Below are 22,525 nucleotides of genomic sequence, written 5' to 3'. Positions count from 1 at the left end.
AAAACAACAAATTTCACACAATATGAGACAGCAGTAAACATGATTCCGATACTAAAAAGAAAAATACTCTCCCAGTCTGTTGAAACTTCTCTGTTTTCAGTCTCATTGTTTTTTTTTGTATTCTGTGTTTTTTGTCTAATCTTTCTCACTTTTTTTGTTTCGGAGTGGGTGGTATATTTGAGGGTCGCTGCGTCTGTTCCATTATTGTTTAGTTTCTGTGTGGGAGGAGGATTTGGGGGCCTTTCTTTTCTTTCCTGGTTTGATGGCTACCCGGAGAAGAAAAATTTCAGAGTTGTGTTATTTGTTAATAAATTGAATCTTTCAATGATAAACCTGACATCCCAGATATCAATCTAGCGAATATTTGCTACAGATACAACCTCACTTGTGCTCTATGTAACTGGAAAAAGAGGTCTTACACTCAATCTCGTATTGAAATCTTCTTGCAATAAAGACAAACATATTATGTGCCTTGCTAATTGCTTTCTGAACCCAATTAACTTTGGTACTTTGCATGCAAGGATACCCTTGTCATCCTGAACTCTAATTCTTTTCAGTCTCTCATGTTTTAAAAATAATTCTTTGTTCCCCACCCCCATAGATGAGCTCACATTGTTCCACATTACACACCATCAACCAAGTACCTTGCCCATACATTTAGCAGCTTGTTCCATACACGCACCATCTGAGTGAAGGCATCCCCCTCATGCTCACCTTAAAAATTTCACCTTTCACCCTTAATCCATGACCTCATGTTCTAGTCTCCAGAAACTCAATGGAAAATGCCTGTTTGCATTTATTCTAGTGTAAGGGGGTTTCTTTCTTTTTATGTCACTGCATAGTCTAATTAAAATGGCTTCTTTGTTATGTTATAATTGAAAGGGCTTCTTTGTTATGTTAACTGCTGAGAAAGTCCTCCTACTAGCAGTTTGTTTTCGATCATCTATTGATAAGAGGACAAATGAACCAATTGGAATAGTTGTTATGCTTTTGGTGTGTCTGGAAGATATTGTATGCACGGGGTTTTGGGGCAGAGGTGGGAGAGAGAGAGGCAGAGGATGGACCGGGTGCTGTGAGTCCGCTAACGGTGTCGGACCCCGAGCGGGGCGTTCGCCGAGGAGAGGAGACAGAGACGGACTCACGTGGAGTGTCTGGTCGATCACCGTTGTTGGTCCCAGGCAGCCGGTCGAGGTGATCCGAAGGGTAGCAAGGTGAAGAAGAAGGGTCCTGAGCTCCAACTGTTTGTTCACAAAGAGACTGAACTTTGATAAGAGTGGTGCCTTTTATTTTCCTGTTATATTTTATTCCCTATTAATTATATAGTTCCAGTAATATCTATAAACTGTAAATCATTTAATCGTATCTGGTGTATTATCTGTTATTTGGGTGGGATGGGGTACATCACACATCATCCACACAAACTGATTCCCCAGTTTGGCGTGGCCGAGGGCTGTTTCCCTAGGCAACAGCGAGCCGAGCAACCCTGAAGTTGGCCGGGGGGCTACATTGTGGGGGCTCATCCGGGATTGGATCTACTGGTATGCTGTGTGGTTGCCCTATTTAAATCAGTAATGTATGTCTTTGTGGGTTATTTGCTGGTTATTGCTGCATGTGTGGTGGGTGATGTCGTTGTTCGAGTTTAGACTAGCGTTGACGAGTTGGAGGTGGAACTCGGGGCTGTCCATGCTGTTGGGAGAGAGAGGAAAGTGGAGTTGGAGGTAGTGTCTGCGAATAAATGTTCTAGCTATGGCAGGCTCCACCTGGCGTTTGGGATAGTGTCCACCCCCAGAGGGGTGGAGGCGTGCGAGACGTGGGTGGAACGGATCTCTTAGTTGTTAGATGAGTGGCAGTGCTCAGTTGAGGGTGAGCGACAGGGATTGGTTGAAAGTTTAAGTAGGCGAGCTGGTGACAGTGCTAGAGCTGTCAGGTTCATTTACACCGTAATGACAGCTGTCAGTTATTTGAAAGAGGGGGGAAAGTTTTCAGTGTGTCTTCTCTGGCTAAGAGGGCAGCTAAATTGCTTGCAGTGCCAGGGGGATCATTTCAGGGGATCAACCCCTCCTTCAGTTGTTCAGCTGATCAGAGAGGTGTCGGGAAACTTAGTGGAGGCCCAGTGGAGGAACGGCTTGGGGTCTCTGGGGAAGCACTTTCCCAGCAATGTACCAATGAACTTCTGAAAGGAAAAGACCCTATTCCTGAAGGCTTAGAGGGACCACGTCCCAGGGTGTCGTTACGGATAGAGGGAAGTGATGCTAAAGCCATCCTTGAGCCCGGGGCGCAGGTCAAGTTGTTGTACAGTTCGTTTTACAATCGGTGTCTGAAGCATTTACCCTTGACAACCGCAAAGGCACCAGACATTTTGGGTACCAGTGCCAGTAGTTATCCAGAAGACGATGATTGGTTAATGACCCTGGAGTTCATGGGGGCATTGTCTGGGCACCCAGCGTGTCGAGTTGCTTCTGAGGACGTGTGTAGCAGCCTTGAGCCGGTACCTAATTTAAACGAGACCCAGCGGTGGTACGGCCTGGGGAAAGTAGCTGAGGGTGAGACCCTCTTAGTAGATGCTCCAAACTACCACAAGGGAGGGGAGTTGACCGCTGAAGACACCTCAGTGAGAGAGAGGTCGCGGCAACTGGACCCTGGTGCCGTGGAAGATGTAGGCAGCATGTGTGTGGATTATGCAACATGGTTTAATGTGCTGGACCTGAGGAGCGGATGTTGCCAGATCCCGAGGAGTGCGACTGTCGAGCTGGAGATGGCCATTATTAGTTCTCTAGGATTATTCTGATCCAAGAAGATGCCCAAGAGCATATCCGGAGCCCCTGCATCCTTCCCACGGGGCATGAGGAAGACCATGGGGGAAGTGAAGGTGTGTGGAGTTTTGGCGTATGTGGATGACCGCCTAGAGCTTGGATTCACCCGGGAGGCTATGAGGTGAGGTGAATGGCTGAGCCCGGGTGACAGAAGCGAAGTGGCAAATGTGGAGGAGTTTTTGGCCAGAGGAGTTTGGTGCAATGTGAGAAAAATGACCGGACATACCAGTTGAACTTCCTGGTGCTGGAACAGATGGTAATGGACCTGAGGATGGAAACCCAGGTCGTCAATCTGAATGAGACACAGGGGAGAGAGGGGACGTGCACCGCTGAACTGAGTGCTCAGAAATGCCAGCCGGAGACTGAGTGCCACACTTGTGGGACGACCATTGCAGACTTGGAATTCACGCTCGTCAACGTGAAGAAGGAGCAACGGAATTCCGAGCCGACACTGCGGTCATGTACTGATGAATTAATCCAGCGAGAAGAAACAATGACCCACCTTCAAAGGGATCAGCAGAAACTCAAGACATCGATCCAGAAAAGATTGGAAGACTTACAAGTTGGAGAAGATCAAGGAAGTGTTCTGATTAAGGCCAACAGAAAACCGAGAGCCCAGGGAGGGGAGTTTGACTACACTCCCGAGGAGGTGAAGAAATGGAGGACAGATCTCAGAAAAGGGAGGCGGACGCTTGAAAGGAACCTGAAGATGACTATCGACAGTTTAAATGAAGTGGAAAAACTGAAAGTTGACCTGGAAGACGTCATCAGGAAGAAACAACAGGAGGCTGAACATCCTTTAACTGCTGCTTTTCAGGTCAGGGTGGGAGAAGCTGGTGGGGTAACTGCGTCCCAGATTGAGATGGCCAGGAACCCTGAGTCAGAACTGCTGAGGCTGTGGCGAGAGTCGAAGGAGTCCCCGAAGAAACTGATGTCTCGACTGCAAGAGGCTGAAGGGGTAGCCCTGGCTAAACGTTTCAGCTTGGAGAAACTTAAACAGCAGCTACCGATCGAGGGAATGAGGAAGAATACGGATTCGAAGGATGATGTGCTGGACATGTGGTACATGCTGCTTTTCACTAACTTCCCCGTGATTGAGGAAGAGACCTTTGGCCCTTCTACTGAGTCAGGTGTAGTGGGGAGGGCTGGCTGTGGGCAGTCTGAGTTACAGCAGGGCCAGGAAGGAAAAGAAGTGGGCCCCCAGACACGGGACAGGGGGCTCCGAGTTGTAGTGGAAGCCTGAGTGACAGAGGAGTTGGCAAGCAGGCCCGAGGTATCCCTAGTAGTGTCTGAGCCTTTGGGGTTTAGGTGAGGGGGTACGGAGGTCTCGGAGGATTAGGAAGCTCTCAGATAGCTTGGCCTATGTAGCGCCTGTGGACGGGCGAAAGGTCCACCGTTTGGGGAGAAATGTCACTGTGTGTACCTGGCTGGGTTTCTGCATCTGTAGGACTGGTTGGCGAGTTATTTAGAAGTCATGAGGACATGACTTTATTTGGTGGGGGGAGAGTATAAGGGGGTTTCTTTTTTTATGTCACTGCGTAGTCTAATTAAAATGGCTTCTTCGTTATGTTATAATTGAAAGGGCTTCCTTAACTGCTGAGGAAGTCCTCCCGCTTGCTGTTTGTTTGGGATTATCTATTGAAAAGAGGATGAATGAACCAATTGGGATAGGCGTTATGCTTTTGGTGTGTCTGGAAGATATGGTATGCACGGGGTTTTGGGGCAGAAGGCAGGAGATAGAGACAGAGGACGGACCAGATGCTGTGAGTCCGCTAATGGGGTCAGACCCCGAGTGGGGCGTTCAGCGAGGAGAGGAGACAGAGGCGGACTTGTTTGGAGTATCTGGTCGACCACCGTTGGTCCCAGGTGGCTGGTCAAGGTGATCTGAAGGGTCGCAGGGTGAAGAAGAAGGGTCCTGAGCTCCAATTGTTTGTGCACGAAGAGACTGAACTTTGATAAGTGTGGCGCCTTTTATTTTCCTTTTATATTTTATTCCCTATTAATTATATAGTTCCAGTAATATCTATAAACTGTAAATCATTTAATCGTATCTGGTGTATTGTCTGTTATTTGGGCGGGATGGGGTACATCACACAGCATCGACACAAACTGATTCCCCAGTTTGGCGGGGCCGAGGGCTGTTTCCCTAGACAACAGCGAGCCGAGCTACCCTGAGGTTGGCCAGGGGGCTACACTGCTACAACCTACATAATTTTGTATTCCCCTATCAAATCTCTCCTTAATCTCCAATGCTCAAGTCCTCAAGACCCAGCAATATCCTTGTAAATTTCTCTGAGCTCTTTCAATCATATTGATATCTCTGCTGTAGATAGAGAATCAGACAGAACACCATACTCCAAATTAGGCCTCAACAATATCTTATACTACTTCAGCATAACACCCCAACTTCTGAACTCAACACTTCTGACTTATGAAGGCTAATGCACCAAAAGCTCTCTTTACAGCCCTAACTACTTGTGGTGCCACTTTCAAGGAATTATGGATCTGCATTCCAAAACCCTTGTACTACCATACTCCTCAGTGCCCTACCATTCACTGTGCAAGTCCCATCTTGGTTTGTTCACCACATACTAGTCTGCATTCATTTCCATCTGCTGTCTTTTCAAACCATTTTTCAGGCTGGTCCATATCTCACTGCAAACTTTGACAGCCTGCCTTGCTAGCAACTACATCCCCAATCTTGTTGTCGTCCTCAAATTTGCTGATCCGGTTTACCACATTATCATCTAGATCATTGATATATGGTAGATAACAAACAACAATGGACCCAGCTCATCTCATGATACCATAAGACATAAGAGTAGAATTAGGCCATTTTGCCCATTGGGTCTGCTCCACCATTCTATCATGGCTGATTTATTATCTCTCTCTCAACATATTCTCCTACCTTCTCCCCATAAGCTTTGATGTCTTGACTGATCAAGAACCTATCTGCTTTAATTACTTGGCCTCCACAGATAACAGTGGCAATGAATTCCACAGATTCACTACCCTCTGACTAAAGGAATTCCTCCTCATCTCCGTTCTAACGGGACATCCCTCTAACCCTCTTATCCTAGACTCTCATCCTCTTACATCCGCTCTATCTGGGCCTTTCAATATTCAACAAGTTTTAATTAAATTCTCCCCTCCCCCATTCTTCTAACCTTCAGCAAGTACAGACCCACAGACATCAAACACTCCTCATACATTAACTCTTTCATTTCCAGAATAATTCTTGTGAACCTCCTCTGGAATCTCTCCAATGCCAGCACAGCTTTGCTTAGATAAGAGGCATAAAACTGCCCACGACACTTGAGATGCAGTCTAACCAATGCCTTATAAATTTAGCTTCACCATACATCCTTTCTTTTATATTCTAATCCTCTTGAAATGAATGCTGATATTGCATTTGCCTTCCTTACCATCAACTCAATCTGCAAGTTAACTTGTTCAAGGGAATCCTGCACGAGGACTCCCAAGTCCTTTTTCACCTTGGATTTTTGAATTGTCTCCCCTTCAGAAAATAGTCTATGCATTTATTCTTCTGCGAAAGTGCATGAGCTTACACTTCCCTACACTATATTCTATCTGCCACTTCTTTGCCCTTTCTCCTAATCAGTCCAAGTCCTTCTGCAGACTTCTTACTTTCTCAACACAACCTGCCACTCCACTTTTCTTCACATCTTTCGAAAACTTGGCCACAAAGCCATCAATCCATCATCTAAATCATTGACATATAATGTGAAAAGAAACAGCCCCAACACTGACCTATGCTGAACAGCATTAGTCACTGGCAGCCAATCAGAAAAAAAAATCACCCTTTATTCCCACTCTGTTCCTCCTGCAGCTCCATTAGAGAGGCAACCATCTACTATTACTCTGGCTTCTCCCACGAAGCCAAAGTTGAATCCAATTTACTACTTCATCCTGAATGCCAGGCAGCTGAACCTTCTTGGCAAAACTCCCATACGGGACCTTGTTAAAAGTCTTGCTAATGTTCATGTAGACAACATCTACTGCTTTTCCTTCATCAATTCTCACTGTGAGCTGTTTTGGGCCTCTTATTTTAGAAAGGATATGCTGAAACTAGAGAGGGTTCAAAGGAGGTTCACAAAAATGATTCCAGGATTGAATGGCTTATCGTGTGAAGAGTGTTTGATGGCTCTGGGCCTGTATTCACTGGAATTCAGAAGAATGAGGGGTGACTGCATTGAAACCTATTGAATGGTGAAAGGTCTTGATAGAGTGGAAGTGGAGAGGATGTTTCCTCTGGTGGGAGAGTCTAAGACCAGAGGGCACAGCCTCAGAATAGAGGGGTGTCATTTTAGAATGAAGATGAGGAGGAATTTCTTTAGACAGAGTGGTGAATCTGTGGAATTCTTTGCCACAAGCAGCTGCAGAAGCCAAGTCTTTATGTAAATGTAAGGCAGAAATTGATAGAGCATTAAGGGAGAAAGGAAGGGAGAAAGGAAGAGAACAGGAAATTGGGGCTGAGAGGAAAATTGGATCAACTGTAATGAAATGCTGGTCTTCTGTTCAATCTCTTGGTTACCGATGTACAATTGGCAGTTGGGAGTATCCTGCTGTTTGGATACTGCCAACTGCCAATTGTACATCGGTAACCAAGAGATTGAACGAAAGACCAGCTTTAATTACCTTGGTAGCTTTATATCACAAGATGCTAGAAGTAAAGTAGAAATAAAAGGAAGAATTGCCATTGCCAAAATTAACTTCGAAAAAATGAAACGCATTTTTACCAACAGACACATTTTTATGACAAGGCTTAGGCTATTAAAATGTTACATCTGGTCAATCTTGCTGTATGCTTCCGAAACACGGGCTGTAACAACAGAACTCCAAAGAAACTTAGAAGCAACAGAAATGTGGTTTCTTAGAAGAATGTTGAAAATATCATATAGAGAAAGGGTAACCAATGAGACAGTACTCTAACGTGCCCATACAAAAAGATCTTTATCAAGAACATTAAATGAGAGGAAACTTAAATTCCTGGGCTATGTCATCAGAAAGGGAGAAATAGAATGCCTTACATTACAAGGCCGTATGCCTGGGAAACACGGAACAGGAAGGCAAAGAAGAAAATATATGGACACTGTGAAAGAACTAACAGATCTAAGTGGGTGAGATATCGTTGATGCTGCATGGGATTGTTCGATGTGGAAAGCCATGATCACCCAAGCGTGTAACGTGCAAGGCACATGAAGAAGAAGAAGATAATGAAATGGCGGAGCAGACTTGATGGGCCAAATGAGCTAATTCTGCGCAAATATCTTATGATCACATCAACTTTCTTGATAACCTCTTCAAAAAACTCTATAAGATTGATTTGACATGACCGACCATACATAAAGCCATGTGACTATCTCTAGTCAGTCCCTGTCTATCCAAATACTTATATATCTGGTCCCTTAGAATATCTTCCAGCCTATACCTACTATGCATCTTCTTTTTCTTATCCAGAGCCTCACTACCTCTTGAAAATGAAGGTTCCTTATCCTTACCTTTCATTCTGACGGGAACATACAAACCTTTATTTTCAAAATGTCACTTTTGAAGGACCCACTTACCAAGAACAACTTTTCCAGAAAACCTGTCCCAATCGACACTTGCCAGATCTTTTCTGATACCATCAATACTGGCCTTTTTCCAGTTTAGAAACTCAACCCAAGGACCAGTCCTGTCCTTCTCCATAATTATCTTTAAGTTAATGGAATTACACTCACTAGATCCAAACTGATCTCCTAAAATACACTTCCGCTGTCTCATTCCCTAATTGGAGATCTGTTATTGTGTTGCCCCCAACTGCCAGGGAGAAGGAAGTCACAAAGTGGGCAATGACATTCCGAAAGGAGAGGGTGTGCAGTCAGAGGCTGTGGTCCATGTTGGTACTAAGAATAGATGTAGGAAGACAGATGAAGTCTTGTAAAGAAAATTTAGCAAGTTTGGCTGAAGTTTGAAATGCATGATTTCTGTTATTGTAATTTTGAGATTACTCCCAGCGGCATGTGCTTGTGAGGCAAGAAGTAACAATGTACAGTCATACCATTCAGTGCATGTCTAAGGAACCAATGCAGAAGGGAAGCTTCATTACACAAGTCATTGGGTTCTCATCCAGGGCACATGGGACAGTACGCAGGGCTTGGATTGCACTAATATCTTCACCTGCATGGCTTGATAATGCTTCTAGGGAAGGTTTAAAGTAGTGTAGCAGGGGGCTGGGAACCACAGCAAGTAAGTGGATCAAGGGGAAAATAGAAATTAGGTCAAGTAAGCAGAAGGGAAGGACAAACAGGTTAATGAAATTGGTGGGGCTGATAGGCTGGTGTATTTGTTCAGGCAAGGCCTGATTTAACATGGAACTACAATCTTGTAGTCATTACAAGAACTTGGTTAAGAGAAGGGCAAAACTGGCAGCTCAGTATTCCAGGATTCTGATGTTTCAGATGTAATAGAGAGGGATATAGAACTGGGGAGATTGAATTACAGATCAGGAAGAAGTGAAGCTTAGAAAGAACATCCTGGAGGACTTATTCAGTGAAATAAAATGGTAGAGCTCAGGAATATGAAAGATGCAATGTCTATGATGAATAGGCTTCCCAATAGGCAACAGGAGATACAGAAAAAAATATGCAGGTGGATTATGGAAAGACATAAAATAATCAGGGTAGTTGTAGTGGGTGACTTTAATTTCACCAATACTGACTGGGACTCAGTGTCAGAAGCTTAGATGGGGTAGAATCTGTTAGGTGCATCCAGGAGGGTACAGTGTGTACCCAACAGGGAAGTGGCCATACCAGATCTTGTACTGGGAGATGAGCCTGGCAGATAATCAAAACTTTGGTGGAAGTGCATTTTAGGAACAGTGATCAGAACTCCTTAAGTTTTCAGATAGTTATGAATAGGGTTGGAGACCTCTGGGGAAAATGAGTAAGATACTCATTAGGAGAGATAAATAGGAGAGGACATGGCTTTAGGGTGAAAGGGGAAATGTTTAGGGGGAACTTCTTCACAGAGTGGTGATAGTGTGGAACGAGCTACCATCTGATGTGGTAAATGTGGGCTCACTCTTAAGTTTTAAGAATAAATTGGATGGGTACATGGATGGGAGAGGTCTGGAGGGTTATGGACTGGATGCAGGTCAATGGGACTAGCGGAATAATGTTTTGGCCCAGACTAGAAGGGACAAATGGCCTGTTTTCTGTGCTGTAGTGTTCTATGGTTCTATACTAAGCAACTATTTTGCATCATTTATTCACCCTGAAGGATGTCAGGGAAGGGTGCTCTGATATCCTAAGGCATTTTCATATTAAGCAGGAGACTCAGCTGGGGCACCTGAAAAACATTAAATTGTGATAGACAGGATTTATCCCAGATTACTGAAGGGCAAGAAAAAAGATTGTGAAGGCCTTGACAGAGATCTTACTATCCTCTTTAGCCGGAGGTGAGGTCTCTAAGGTTTGGGGAATATCCGATGTTGTTCCTCACTTTAAAAGGGGCATTAGATACAAACCAGGAAATTATGGGCTGATGAGGATCAGTGCTAGGGGAATTATTGGAGAAGATTCACAGGATAGGATCTACTCCCATCCAGAAAAGGATAGACTTATTAGGGATAGTCAGCATGGCTTTGTGTGGAAAAGGTCACACCTTACAAACTTGATTGATTTTATTGTTGTGCAAGATAATTTCTCAAAACAATTAGTCAAATTTGTAACACATGACCAAGTTGACTGGTGAGTGAAGAACTGTGGATGTTATATACATGGACTTCAGTTAAGATTTAACATGGTAGGCTGATTCAAATGAAAGTCAAATCCATTGAGACTCAATAGATTGGATTCAAAATTCAGACTAGATAATTGTCATATATACCAGGGTAGAATGAACTATCTTGCTTGTGTGATGCTTAAAGAGTAAACAGTACACATTTTAATAATAAAGTAAGTGCAGTGTCAAGTGTAAAAATTATGGAATTGTGCAAAGTATGGTTGTGCAGAAAGAAATGCTAAAGTAACAATAATGAAAGAGGTAGAATTAAGGGTTTCAGAATGTGGCAGCATCACTTGGAAGGGGATGTGAATGAGGTGAGAAGTTGGATAACAGGAGGCAAGAAGCTGTTCTTCAGCCTTGTCGTCTGGGATTTCAAGCTCTTATATCTTGCTCTAAAGGTAGAAGAGGGAAGGGAATAGCTGGTGTGATAAACATCCTTGACGATGCTGTGGTGGAGGGGTACTATACTGACTCAAGGTCTATGACCAATGGTGTTACTCAAGGATCAGTGCTGGGATCTCTGTTGCTTGTAATATAGATTAAAATTAAAGTGTTTTCAGTAGTAAGTTTACAGATGACACAAGAATTGGTGGAGATGCGGTAAGTGAGAAAGGTTGTCAAAGAATTCACTAGAATTTAGACCAGTTAAATAGATGTGGAGAGAAATGGCAGGTGGAGCCTAACCTATTCAGCTGTGAGGTGTTGAACTTTGGAAAGTCAAATGTTAAAGGAAAGTATGCAGTAAATAGCAAGACCCTTAGGAGCTTTGAGGTACAGATGAACCTTGGGGTGCAAATTCATGGATCCCTAAAGATACCAACAATTAGATAGGTTGAGAAGGCATTTGGCAAGCTTGCCTCCCTCAGGCAGGCTGCTGAGCAGAAAAGTCATGAGGTTATGTTGCAGCTGTTGGTTCAGTCCCATCAGGAATATTGTGTGGAGTTTCTGTCACTACATTACAGGAAGCTCTAGAAATAGTGCAGGAGAAGTTCACCAGGATGTTACCTAGATTTGAGGATATTTGATACAAAGTTGAACGAGCTTCCAGCCGAAATGGTTGAGGCAGGTTCGATGTTGTCATTTGAAGTTAAATTGAATAGATATATGGACAAGAAAGGAATGGAGAGTTTTGGGCTGAGTGCAGATCGGTGGGACTAGGTGAGGGTAAGAGTTCAGCATGGACTAGAAGGGCCGAGATGGCCTGTTTCCATGCTGTAATTGTTATATGGTTTGTTATATGTTATATAATCTGAATTGGTTTCTCTAGAGCGTTTGAGGCTGAGAGATAATCTATCGAGATACAATGATATATAGTCAAACTCTTTTTTTCCCTCAATTGGAAATATAAAATAATAGAGAGTATAATTTTAAGGTGAAAAAGGGAAATTTAAAGATTTGAGCCAAGTTTTTGTTTTCACATAGTTAGTGGTAGGTGCCTGGAAAGTGCTGCCATGGAATGTGGTATTTTGTACTGGTATTGGTTTATTATTGTCACATGCACTAAGACACACTGAAAAACTTGTTTTGCATACCATTTAAACAGTTCAAATCATTTACATAGAGCTTTGACTTAGAATAAGGTACAACAATAACAATGCAGAATAAAGTGTAAAAGCTACTGAAAATATGCAGTGCAGGTAAACGATAAAGTGTAAGATCACAACGAGGTAGATTGTAAGGCCAGGAGTGCATCTTTTTGTACAAGAAGCCCAATCAAGAGTCTGATAACAGTGGGATAGAAGTTGTCCTTGACCCTGGTGGCACATGCTTTCAGGCTTTTGTATTTTCTGCCCCATGAGAGCAGGGGGGTGGGGGAGGGGAGAGGGAACATCAAGGATGGATAGTCTCTTTGGTTAGACTGGTTGCTTTACTGAGACAGTGAAAAGTATATGACACGACAGCAGGTTTAAGAGACATTTAGACAGACACATGAACAGGCAGGGAACAGACGTGCAGGTGGATGGGGTTGGTTTAAATTGTCATGTGGTTGGGATAAACATCATAAACAAAGGTGCTTGTTGTGTACTGTTCTATGTATCATCCTCACAACCCACACTGTCACCTAACCTTGGCTTATCAGCAAACTTGACACCTTCTTCGAAATTATCAGCATGGACGGTGAGCAGCTTCAGTATTGAAACCTGCAGCACCCAGCTAATCATGGTTCCCTAACTTGAAAATAACCCATGCCTGTTTTCTATTCAGTAATCAATCTTCAATCCCGCCAATACTGCACACTCTTTCTTTCATAATCGCCTGTGTGATACCTTAAGCTAGCTAATATTAAAGAGGATATCAAAAGTTTCTTCAGATGCATAAAGAGTAGAAGTGAGGCAAAAGTGGATATTGGACCACTGGAAAATTACACTAGAGAGGTAATAATGGAGGACAAGGAAATGGCGGATGAACCGACTAAGTATTTTGCACCAGTTTTCACTGTGGAAGACACTGGCAGTGTACAGGCAGTTCCCGGCTTCAGAGTTCACGAAGTGTGTGAAGTTACCATTACTATAGAGAAGGTTTTTGGGAAACTGAAAGGTCTGAAGGTAGATAAGTCACCTGGACCAGATGGACTACATCCCAGGATTCTGAAAGAGATGGTTGAAGAGATCGTGGAAGTATTAGTAATGGTCTTTCAAGAATCACTATATTCTGGAATGGTTCTGGAAGACTGGAAAATTTCAAATGTCACTCCACTCTTCAAGAAGGGACAGAGGCAGAAGAAAGGACATGATAGGCCAGTTAGACTGACCTCAGTGGTTGGGATGATGTTGGAGTTGATTATTAAGGATGAGCACTCAGAGTACTTGGAGGCATGTGATAAAATATACTGTAATTACCATGGTTTCCTCAAGGGAACATCTTACCTGACAAATCTGCTGGAATTCTTTGAAGAAGTAACAAGCAGGATAGAGAAAGGAGAATTGGTTGATGTTATGTACTTCAATTTTCAGAAGGCCTTTGACAAGGTGCCACACATGAGGCTGCTTAACAAGCAAGGAGCCTATGGTATTACAGGAAAAGATTCTAGAATGGATGAAGCAGTGGCTGATTGGCAGGAGGCAAAGAGTGGGAATAAAGAGGGCCTTTTCTGGTTGGCTTCGGTGACTAGTAGTGTTCCACAGGAGTCTGTGTTGGGACAATTTTTTTATATATGTTACATGTCAATGATTTGAATGATGGAATTGATGGCTTTGTTGCAAAGTTTTCAGACGATGCAAAGATAGGTGGAGGGGAAGGTAGGTTTGAGGAAGTAGAAAGGCTATAGAAGCATTTAGACAGGTTAGGAGAATGGGTCAAGAAATGGCAGATGGAATATAGTGTCGGGAAGTGTATGGTCATGCACTTTGGCAGAAGAAATGAAAGGGTTGGCCATTTTCTAAGTGAAGAGAAAATACAAAAAAAAAACTGAGTCCAAAGGGACTTGCGAGTCCTTTTGCAAGATCCCCTAAAGTTTAATTTGCAGTTTAAGTCTGTGTTGAGGAAGGCCTAGTACATAAAAAAAGCAGAACATAATCTTATAAAGCATGGGTGAGGCCTCACTTAAGAGTATTGTGAGCAGTTTTGAGCCCCTTATCTTAGAAAGGATGTGCTGACACCAGAGAGGGTCATAGGATGTTCATAAAAATGATTCCAGGATTGAATGGTTTGCATTATGATGAACATTTGATGATTCTGGGCCTGTATTCACTAGAATTCAGGCGAATGAGGGGAGACCTAATTGAAATCCATCGAATGATGAAAGGGCTCTATAAAGTGTACATGGAGATGATGTTTCCTATGGTGGGAGAACCTAAGACCAGAGGACACAGTCTCAGAATAGAGGAGCTTCATTTTAGAATCCAGATGAGTAATAGTTTACTTAGCCAGAGAGTAGTGAATCTATGGAATTCTTTGTCACAGGCAGCTGTGGAGGCCAAGTCTTTATATATACTGTATTTAAGGCAGAGATACTTGATTGGTAGAGCATGAAGAGAGATGGGGAGAAGATAGGAGATTGGGGCTGAGAGGAAAATTGGATCAGCCATTATGAAATGGTGGAGTAGACTCAATGGGCCAAATGGCTTAATTCTGCTCCTATATCTTATGGTCTCATGGTCTTATCAAAGGCAGTTTGACAATCCAAACATATACCAACATTTGGTTTGGCCTTACTTCAATAACTTATAACCTCACTTAATTCTGCAGATTGGGGACTGAGGATGAGAACACCAAGATGTTCTGATAGCACTAGTTGAATGAGCTGTGGACCTATTTTTCAGACTTTACATGAGAGACATCTTAAAATCGGCAAGTAGATTAGCATCATAAAATTACACGTTCATCAGCTCAGTGGCCTACAAGAGGGCATTTTGGCCATTACTGGAGCTGCTGGAACTGAGACTATGAATGGTGATGGGGAAGTTACTAGATGGACTTCTGAGGGACAGAATCTAGCAGCATTTGGATGAACAGATTTTAATTTGATAAGAAGAGTAGGTGATGTCACAAACACCTTTAACATATGCAGGAGAGTGATACTTGTGATAGATGTCACTGTGAAGTGGCTTCTTTAACTCATTTGTTTTGGTCCTGTCCTCTTTCAGAAAAATATTGGAAAGACATTTTTGATATTATTTCAACAGTTCTATGCTTTGATTTAAAACCCCATCCTATTACGGCAATCTTTGGATTGCCAATGGTAGAACATAGATCTTTATCTTCTTCAGCCTCTTGAATGATAGCTTTTGTTACTTTAATGGTGAGAAGATCTATTTTGTTGAACTGGAAGGAAATTAATCCTCCAACTACATTCCAATGGTTTTCTCAAACCATATTAAGTTTAAATTTAGAAAAAAATTAGAAGTGATATTTTTGACCCTTTGGTTAAGTTTGAAGATACCTGGAAACCTTTTATGCAACATTTTCATATGATGTAATCTGACCTTTCCAAATCTTTTTTCTAAAATTATATGATGAGAGGAGCAGAGTTAGCGACATTATGGATCTTGTCTGATACAAGCTGTTTTTCCTTTTGTTTGGTTTTTTTTTTCTCTTTTTCTTTTGGTTTTTTTTTGTTTATATATTTTTTTCTTTTTATTGCTTTGTTAATGTTTAATCTCATTATGAGTTTGGAAGTCTTTCATTTCTATGTTACTTAAAATTCATTTTATATATGCTGATGAACATTTTTCCAATCTCTTTGTACCAACTTTGTTATTGAGTTTATAATTTTGAAAAATTAATAAAAAGATTTAAAAAGAAAGAACATATGCAGAAGAAAGTAATCACAAGAACTTAGCAAGGTCCAACACCACGATAAAGCAGAAAGTGGCATATTGGCCTTAATTGCAAAAAGGGTGGAGTTTTAGAACAGGGAGTTTTTGTTATAACTGTACAGGGAGAGGGTCAAAATCGAAGTTGAGTTTGTTGTCATATGCACAATACACGTATGCACTAATGCAATGAAAAATCTTACGCGGTAGTATCACAGACGCATAGCATCATATAAGCAGCATTCAAAACAAAAACACAACTTTTTCAAGAAAACACAATTAGAACAGGGCACAATTGTTAAATTGTACTGACTGGGATTTTGCCAGTTGGTTCAAAAACAGAATGGTTGAAGGGAAGTGGCTGTTCTTTAACCTGGTGGTATGGAACTTCAGGCTTCTATAACTACTGTCCTTTCAGAGCTATGAAAAGATGGCATGGACCAGATGGTGGGAATATTTGATGATAGACGTTGCCTTTCTGAGGCAATGCCTCCTGTAGACACTATCTATGGACCTTCCTTTGATGTATGAGACAGAGTCCACTGCTCTCTGCAGCTTCCTGCTTTCATGTGCATTCAAATTGCCACACCAGACCATGATGCAACCAGTCAGGATACCTTCTACAATAGATCTGTAGAAGTTTGTTTATGATTATGATTGCATCTATGTGCTGACTCAGGGACATTCATCCAATTATGTTCAACCCAGAAATTTACAACAGCCAACTCTCTCCACCACTGATTCCCCTAATGTAGACTGGCATATATTCACCCTTCTTCCTCTTCTGGAAGTCAAAAAATCAGCACTTTAGTCTTGCTGATGTTGACTGAGAGATTGTTTTTGTGGCAATACTCAGCCAGATGACCTATCTTCTTTTTTATTTACTCATTTATGGGATGTGGCTGTCACCAGCTAAGCCATCATTTATTGCCCATCCCTAGTTGCCCTTCAGAAGGGCACTGCAGTAAGGCCAGGATTTGTTAGCAATGCAGGTAGTTCTTGGGAGATTTTCCAGGAATGAGAGGGTTATCCTGGCAAGGGAGTCTATACAGTTTGGACTTGCATTTTTTGGAGATTAAAAGAGAGAGAGGTGACCCCATTCACGGGGCTTGATAAGGTAGGTGTTATGGTGATATTTTTTCTCATGAGAGACTCATAAACAAGAGGGTACAGCTACACTAAGTGGCCTGTCATTTAAAATTGTTGGGTGTAGAACTTTGTCTTCTCATAGGGTACTGAATCTCTGGAATTCACAGCTTTTAAGGATGGTGGGGGCAAAATCAATAGACAGATTTAAGGTAGAGATAGATAAATATTTGAAAGATTGAGAAAACTGAGGGTTATGGGGAACTGGTATAAAAGAGGAATTGAGGCTAGCATATCAAAATCAGAATCAGGTCTAATATCACCAGCATATGTCATGAAATTTGTTGTTATGTGGCAGTAGTACAGTGCAATACATAATAATAAAAACTGTGCTTTACAGTGTGTGTATATATGTGTGTGTGTGTGTGTGTGTGTAAAATAAAATCATTAAATTAAATAAGTAGAGCAAAAAAAAAGTTGTGTCCATGGGTTCAACATCCATTCAGAAATCCGATGGCAGAGTGGAAGAAGCTGTTCCTGAATCACTGAGTGTGTGCCTTCAGGCTCTTGTACCTCCTCCCTGATGGTAGCAATGAGAAGAGGCCATGTCCCTGGGTGGTGGGGGTCCTTAATGATGCATACTGCCTTTATAAGGCATCGCTTCCTGAAGATGTCCTGGATGCTGCGGAGGCTAGTGCCCATGATGGAGCTGACAGAGTTCACAACTTTCTGCAGATTCTCTTGATCCTGTGCAATAGTTCCCGCGCCCCCCCCACCCTTCCCCACCAGACAGTGATGCAGCCAGTTAGAATGCTCTTCACAGTATGTTCGTAGAAGTTTGCCAGCATCTTTGGAGACATACCAAATCTCCTCACTTCTAATGAAATATAGCCACTGTCATGCCTTCTTTGTAACTGCATCAATACTTGGACCCAGGATAAATCCTCAGAAATGTTGACACCCAGGAACTTGAAATTGCTACTCCTTCCACTTCTGATCCCTCTGTGAGGACTGGTGTGTGTACCCACATCTTACCCTTTTGTCAAGTTCTTTGTTCTTACTGATGTTGAGTGCAAGGTTGTTGCTGTAACAACATTCAACTAACTGATATATCGCTCGCTCCTGTCAACAAATTTATAGATGGCATTTGAGCTGTGCCTAGCCACACAGTTATGGAGAGTAGAGCAGTGGGCTAAGTACACTTCCCTGAGGTATGCCAACATTGATTATCCGCGAGGTGGAGATGTTATTTCCGATCTGCACAGATTGTGCTCTTCCAGTGAGTAAGTTGCAGATCCAGTTGCAGACGGAGGAAAAAGGCCCAGGTTCTGGAGCTTTTTGATCAGAACTGTAGGAATAATTGTGTTAATTGCTCAAATGTAGTCAATAAACAGCATTCTGACATAAGTATTAGTATTGTCTAGGTGATCCAAGGCTGCATGAATAACCAATAACCTATTATGGTGATATGCAAATTGCAGCAGATCCAGATTCTTGCTGAGGCAGAAGTTGATTCTAGCCACAACCAATCTCTCAAAGCATTTCATCACTGTAGATGTGAGTGCTACTGGATGACAGTTGTTAAGGCAGATCACCCTGCTCTTCTTGGGCACTGCTCTTTCGAAGCAGGTGGGAGCAGCTAGCTATAACAGTGAGAGCTGATGATGTCAGCCATGATGATATGGAATAGAAAGGTAGGTTTGAGGGGCTGAGTAGCCTTCTCTTGCTCCTATTGTTTAGTGCTCCTGACAAACTAATAGGATGTCTTCAGTGGCAATTGCTCCTCACAGAAATCCCATGTGCAGACTTGGAAAATATTCAGGTATAGGCTGATAAGGAACAAAGAATATTAATGCTATTAGTATAAGCCAATGTCCATCTCCAACAAGCATGATTTAACAAATTCCAAATGGCTAACACACCCAGGGCTGTGGCTGGGATGAATCTGTCACAATCAACCAGAAAACTAAACAGACTTAAACATACGAGTATATAATTCCATGAGCAATTCAGAGGTTTTTTTCCTTCTTCAGCAAATGACTCACCCACTGACTTCCCAAAGCCTTCCTTTCTTTTACAAATCAGAAATAACAGAATTGCACTCCAGATTCCAGCTCTTGCAGTCTCATGTTTCCACAGAAATAGGATGATGGAATTCATCATTTTTTTATATCAACAGCACTCAATATGTTGCTACTTTATTCCAGAGGAAACTATTGGCGAGGAACTGTTCCAAATTTTAAACAGATATGACACATAAAACATTAAATTAATTTCATATTTTCATGGTGAGGACAAATAAATGTTTGGATGCAATAGTGAACCATGTTTGTAGATACAGTGTTGTGCCATACTGTCAACCACACATATGAAGATGCACATTGTAAATAGGCAGAAAAGTAGTGCTAAAAATAAAATAACAACTGCTGGATAAATAGCAAACTACACAAAAAGCCTCAGCTATTGATCATACTCCCTTCTGCTAAGTGAAGAGACAGGACCATAGTAACAGCATTGTCTGCTTTATAAAAAACTTTGATGGATCCTTATAGTAAGCATTTTGCCAATAACCCATGAACGCAGAGAGGATTCCCATATAATTTTCATCAAAGTAAACCATCATTTAATCAAAAAAAAACTCAACTGATGCTTACAGGTTTGCTTATTATTTACCCCAGCATATTTTATGGGCTCACCAAACTTAAACTACTGTTGCAAAGAAATTATAAGTTTTCATCAAACAACAGGAATTCTGCAGATGCTGGAAATTCAAGCAACATACATCAAAGTTGCTGGTGAACGCAGCAGGCTAAGCAGCATCTATAGGAAGAGGCGCAGTCGACGTTTCAGGCCGAGACCCTTCGTCAGGACGAAGGGTCTCGGCCTGAAACGTCGACTGCGCCTCTTCCTATAGATGCTGCTTAGCCTGCTGCGTTCACCAGCAACTTTGATGTATGTTGCATAAGTTTTCATCACACAGTTTTTGCTCAGATGATAAAACTGCACATGCTATTTTAATATCATTGCAGGCGCTGAAGTGGCTCAGATTTGCAGAAAATTCGGGGAAAGAAAAACAATTAATTTTGCCAAAATCTATTTTCAGAATATTGTGTAGGAAAGGTCAATATTGGTATGAGGCTGAAAGAGAATTTGATTAACTCTGCTGGTGACTATTTTGAGAGATAAATTTGAAGTCATGCTTCTTCATCAGAGTTCTGGCTGCGAATTCATAAAGAATTCCTCAAATTGTCCTTGAATTGTTAAATTGTTTCTATGTTTTGTTTCAATATGTGTGTAATAATAGGTTTTTCTACAATTGCTTACATCAATAAAATATAGTGTTCTGCTCGAATCTATGGAAACTGATTTTTGGTTTGTTTAAATTTGATTGGTTCTCTGAATTTAAAATCGTCTTCCACAAACCGTATTGCTCACAAGAAGCAGACTCATTGTACTAACTGAGATAAGGATGAGTCATCAACTATTCCTTTATCTTTCAATGTATTCAGCAGCATTATATCAGTAATGCTCTATTTATGTTCCCTGTTTATCTTAAGCAACTTGTAAACAAGCCAGGGAAATAAAATCCTCCTGTACCATCTGCATATTATGTATAGAAAAATATGCATAGTGAAGAGATAGCGGTGAAGGTGGCATTAAATTTCAGGAGTCAGCAAAAGAACTCACGCTGGGAGAAGGAGGTTCACTGAATAAGCTATTGGTATGCTGCAGAAGCACTTGAGTTGCTCAGGAGTTTGTCCACAATACACATTAAACAGATAACACATTGCAGCCTACAATACCTTTCTCAATTTTGTCCTCGGGTAAAGTCTGAAGCTAGAGTTCTCAAAAAATTGAGATATATACTGGCACAGTAAAATTAGACCCATAAGATCAAAAGGTGACAGAATCAATGGAAATAACAAAATGTGTTAATTCACTTTCTGTTTAAGCTCATCACTCATTAACAGCCTTAACAGTAATCCAGTGCTTCGCTAAATTTCTATAATTCACATTGTATCCAACAAGGTCAAGAAGCATCTCTACTAAACCATGACAATAAATACATTAACTCTGCACGCTCATTCTCTTACTTCACTTTAGATTGAACTTATCTGCACTACAGGAAGAAAAGGAAAGGGAAACAAAAATGTTGCTAGATGCAACACACACAAAATGCTGGATGAACACCGCAGGTCAGGCAGCATCTATGGAGGGAAACAAACAGTCGAAGTTTCACACTGAGATCCTTTGCAGGACTAGAAAGGAATGGGGCAGAAGTCAAAATAAAAAGGTGGGGCGGGGGGGGGAAGTAGGAATACAAGCTGGCAAGTGATAGGTGAGTCCAGGTGAGGGAGAAGGTAAATGGCTGGGGGAGGAAGGATGAAAGGGAATGATGTGAGCAGCTAGGAGGTGAGAGGTTGAACAGGTAAAGGAATGGAGGAGGAGGAATCTGGAAGGAGAGGAGAGTAGACCATGGATGGGTGAGGGAAAGAGAAGAGGTGAGAGAGTCACCAGAATGAGGGAAAACAAAAGGGGGTGGGGGAAGAGAAGATGGAGAGTAACATAGAAACATAGAAATCTACAGCACATTACAGGCCCTTCGGCCCACAATGTTCTGCCGACCATGTAACCTACTCTAGAAACTACCTAGAATTTCCCTACCGCATAACCCTCTATTTTTCTGAGCTCCATGTACCTATCTAAGAGTCTCTTTAAAAACCCTATTGTTACGCCTCTACCACCTTTGCTGGCAGTGCATTCCACACACCCACCAGAATCAGAATCAGGTTTATTATCACCACCATGTATCATGACATTTGTTAACTTAGCAGCAACAGTTCAATGAAATACATAATGTAGAAGAACAGGGAAAAAATATAATAAGTAAATCAATTACAGTATATGTATATTGAATAGAAAAAATCAGGCAAAAACAGAAATAAAATAAGTGAGGTAGTGTTCACCAGTTCAATATCCATTTAGGGTCGGATGGCAGAGGGGAAGAAGGAGTTTCTGAATCACTGAGTGTGTGCCTTCAGGCTTCTGTATCTCCTACCTGATGGTAACAGTGAGAAAAGGGCATGCCCTGGGTGCTAGGGGTACTTAATAATGGACGCTGCCTTTCTGAGACACCACTCCTTCAGAATGTCCTGGGTACTATGTAGGCTAGTACCCAAGATTAGTTAAAGTTAAGGTCTGTCCTGAGCCTTATAGGCTCATCAGGCCGGTGCTTATGCCAGTTTCTGTGGTGTGAATCAACTGAGAGTACGAGACTGCCCCCGCCTCCCGGCCCCCGGATAGGACGCCAGTCTATCACGAGGTTAACCCCCAGCATTTTGCCGGTACCCATTTTCAGCTGGGTGGACTGGAGCAGTGTGTGGTTAAGTGCATTGCTCAAGGACACAACACACTGCCTCAGCAGGGGCTCAAACTCACAACCTTCAGATTACTTGTCCAACGCCTTAACCAATTGGCCACACACCACAGTACTCAAGATGGAGCTGACTAAATTTATAACCCTCTGTAGCTTCTTTTGATGCTGTGTAGTAGCGCCCCACCTCCCCCCCAAACCAGTGA

This window comes from Mobula hypostoma, chromosome 3, assembly GCF_963921235.1.
Source record: "Mobula hypostoma chromosome 3, sMobHyp1.1, whole genome shotgun sequence".
NCBI lineage: Eukaryota > Metazoa > Chordata > Chondrichthyes > Myliobatiformes > Myliobatidae > Mobula > Mobula hypostoma.
Note: the sequence above shows the minus strand (reverse complement) of the source record.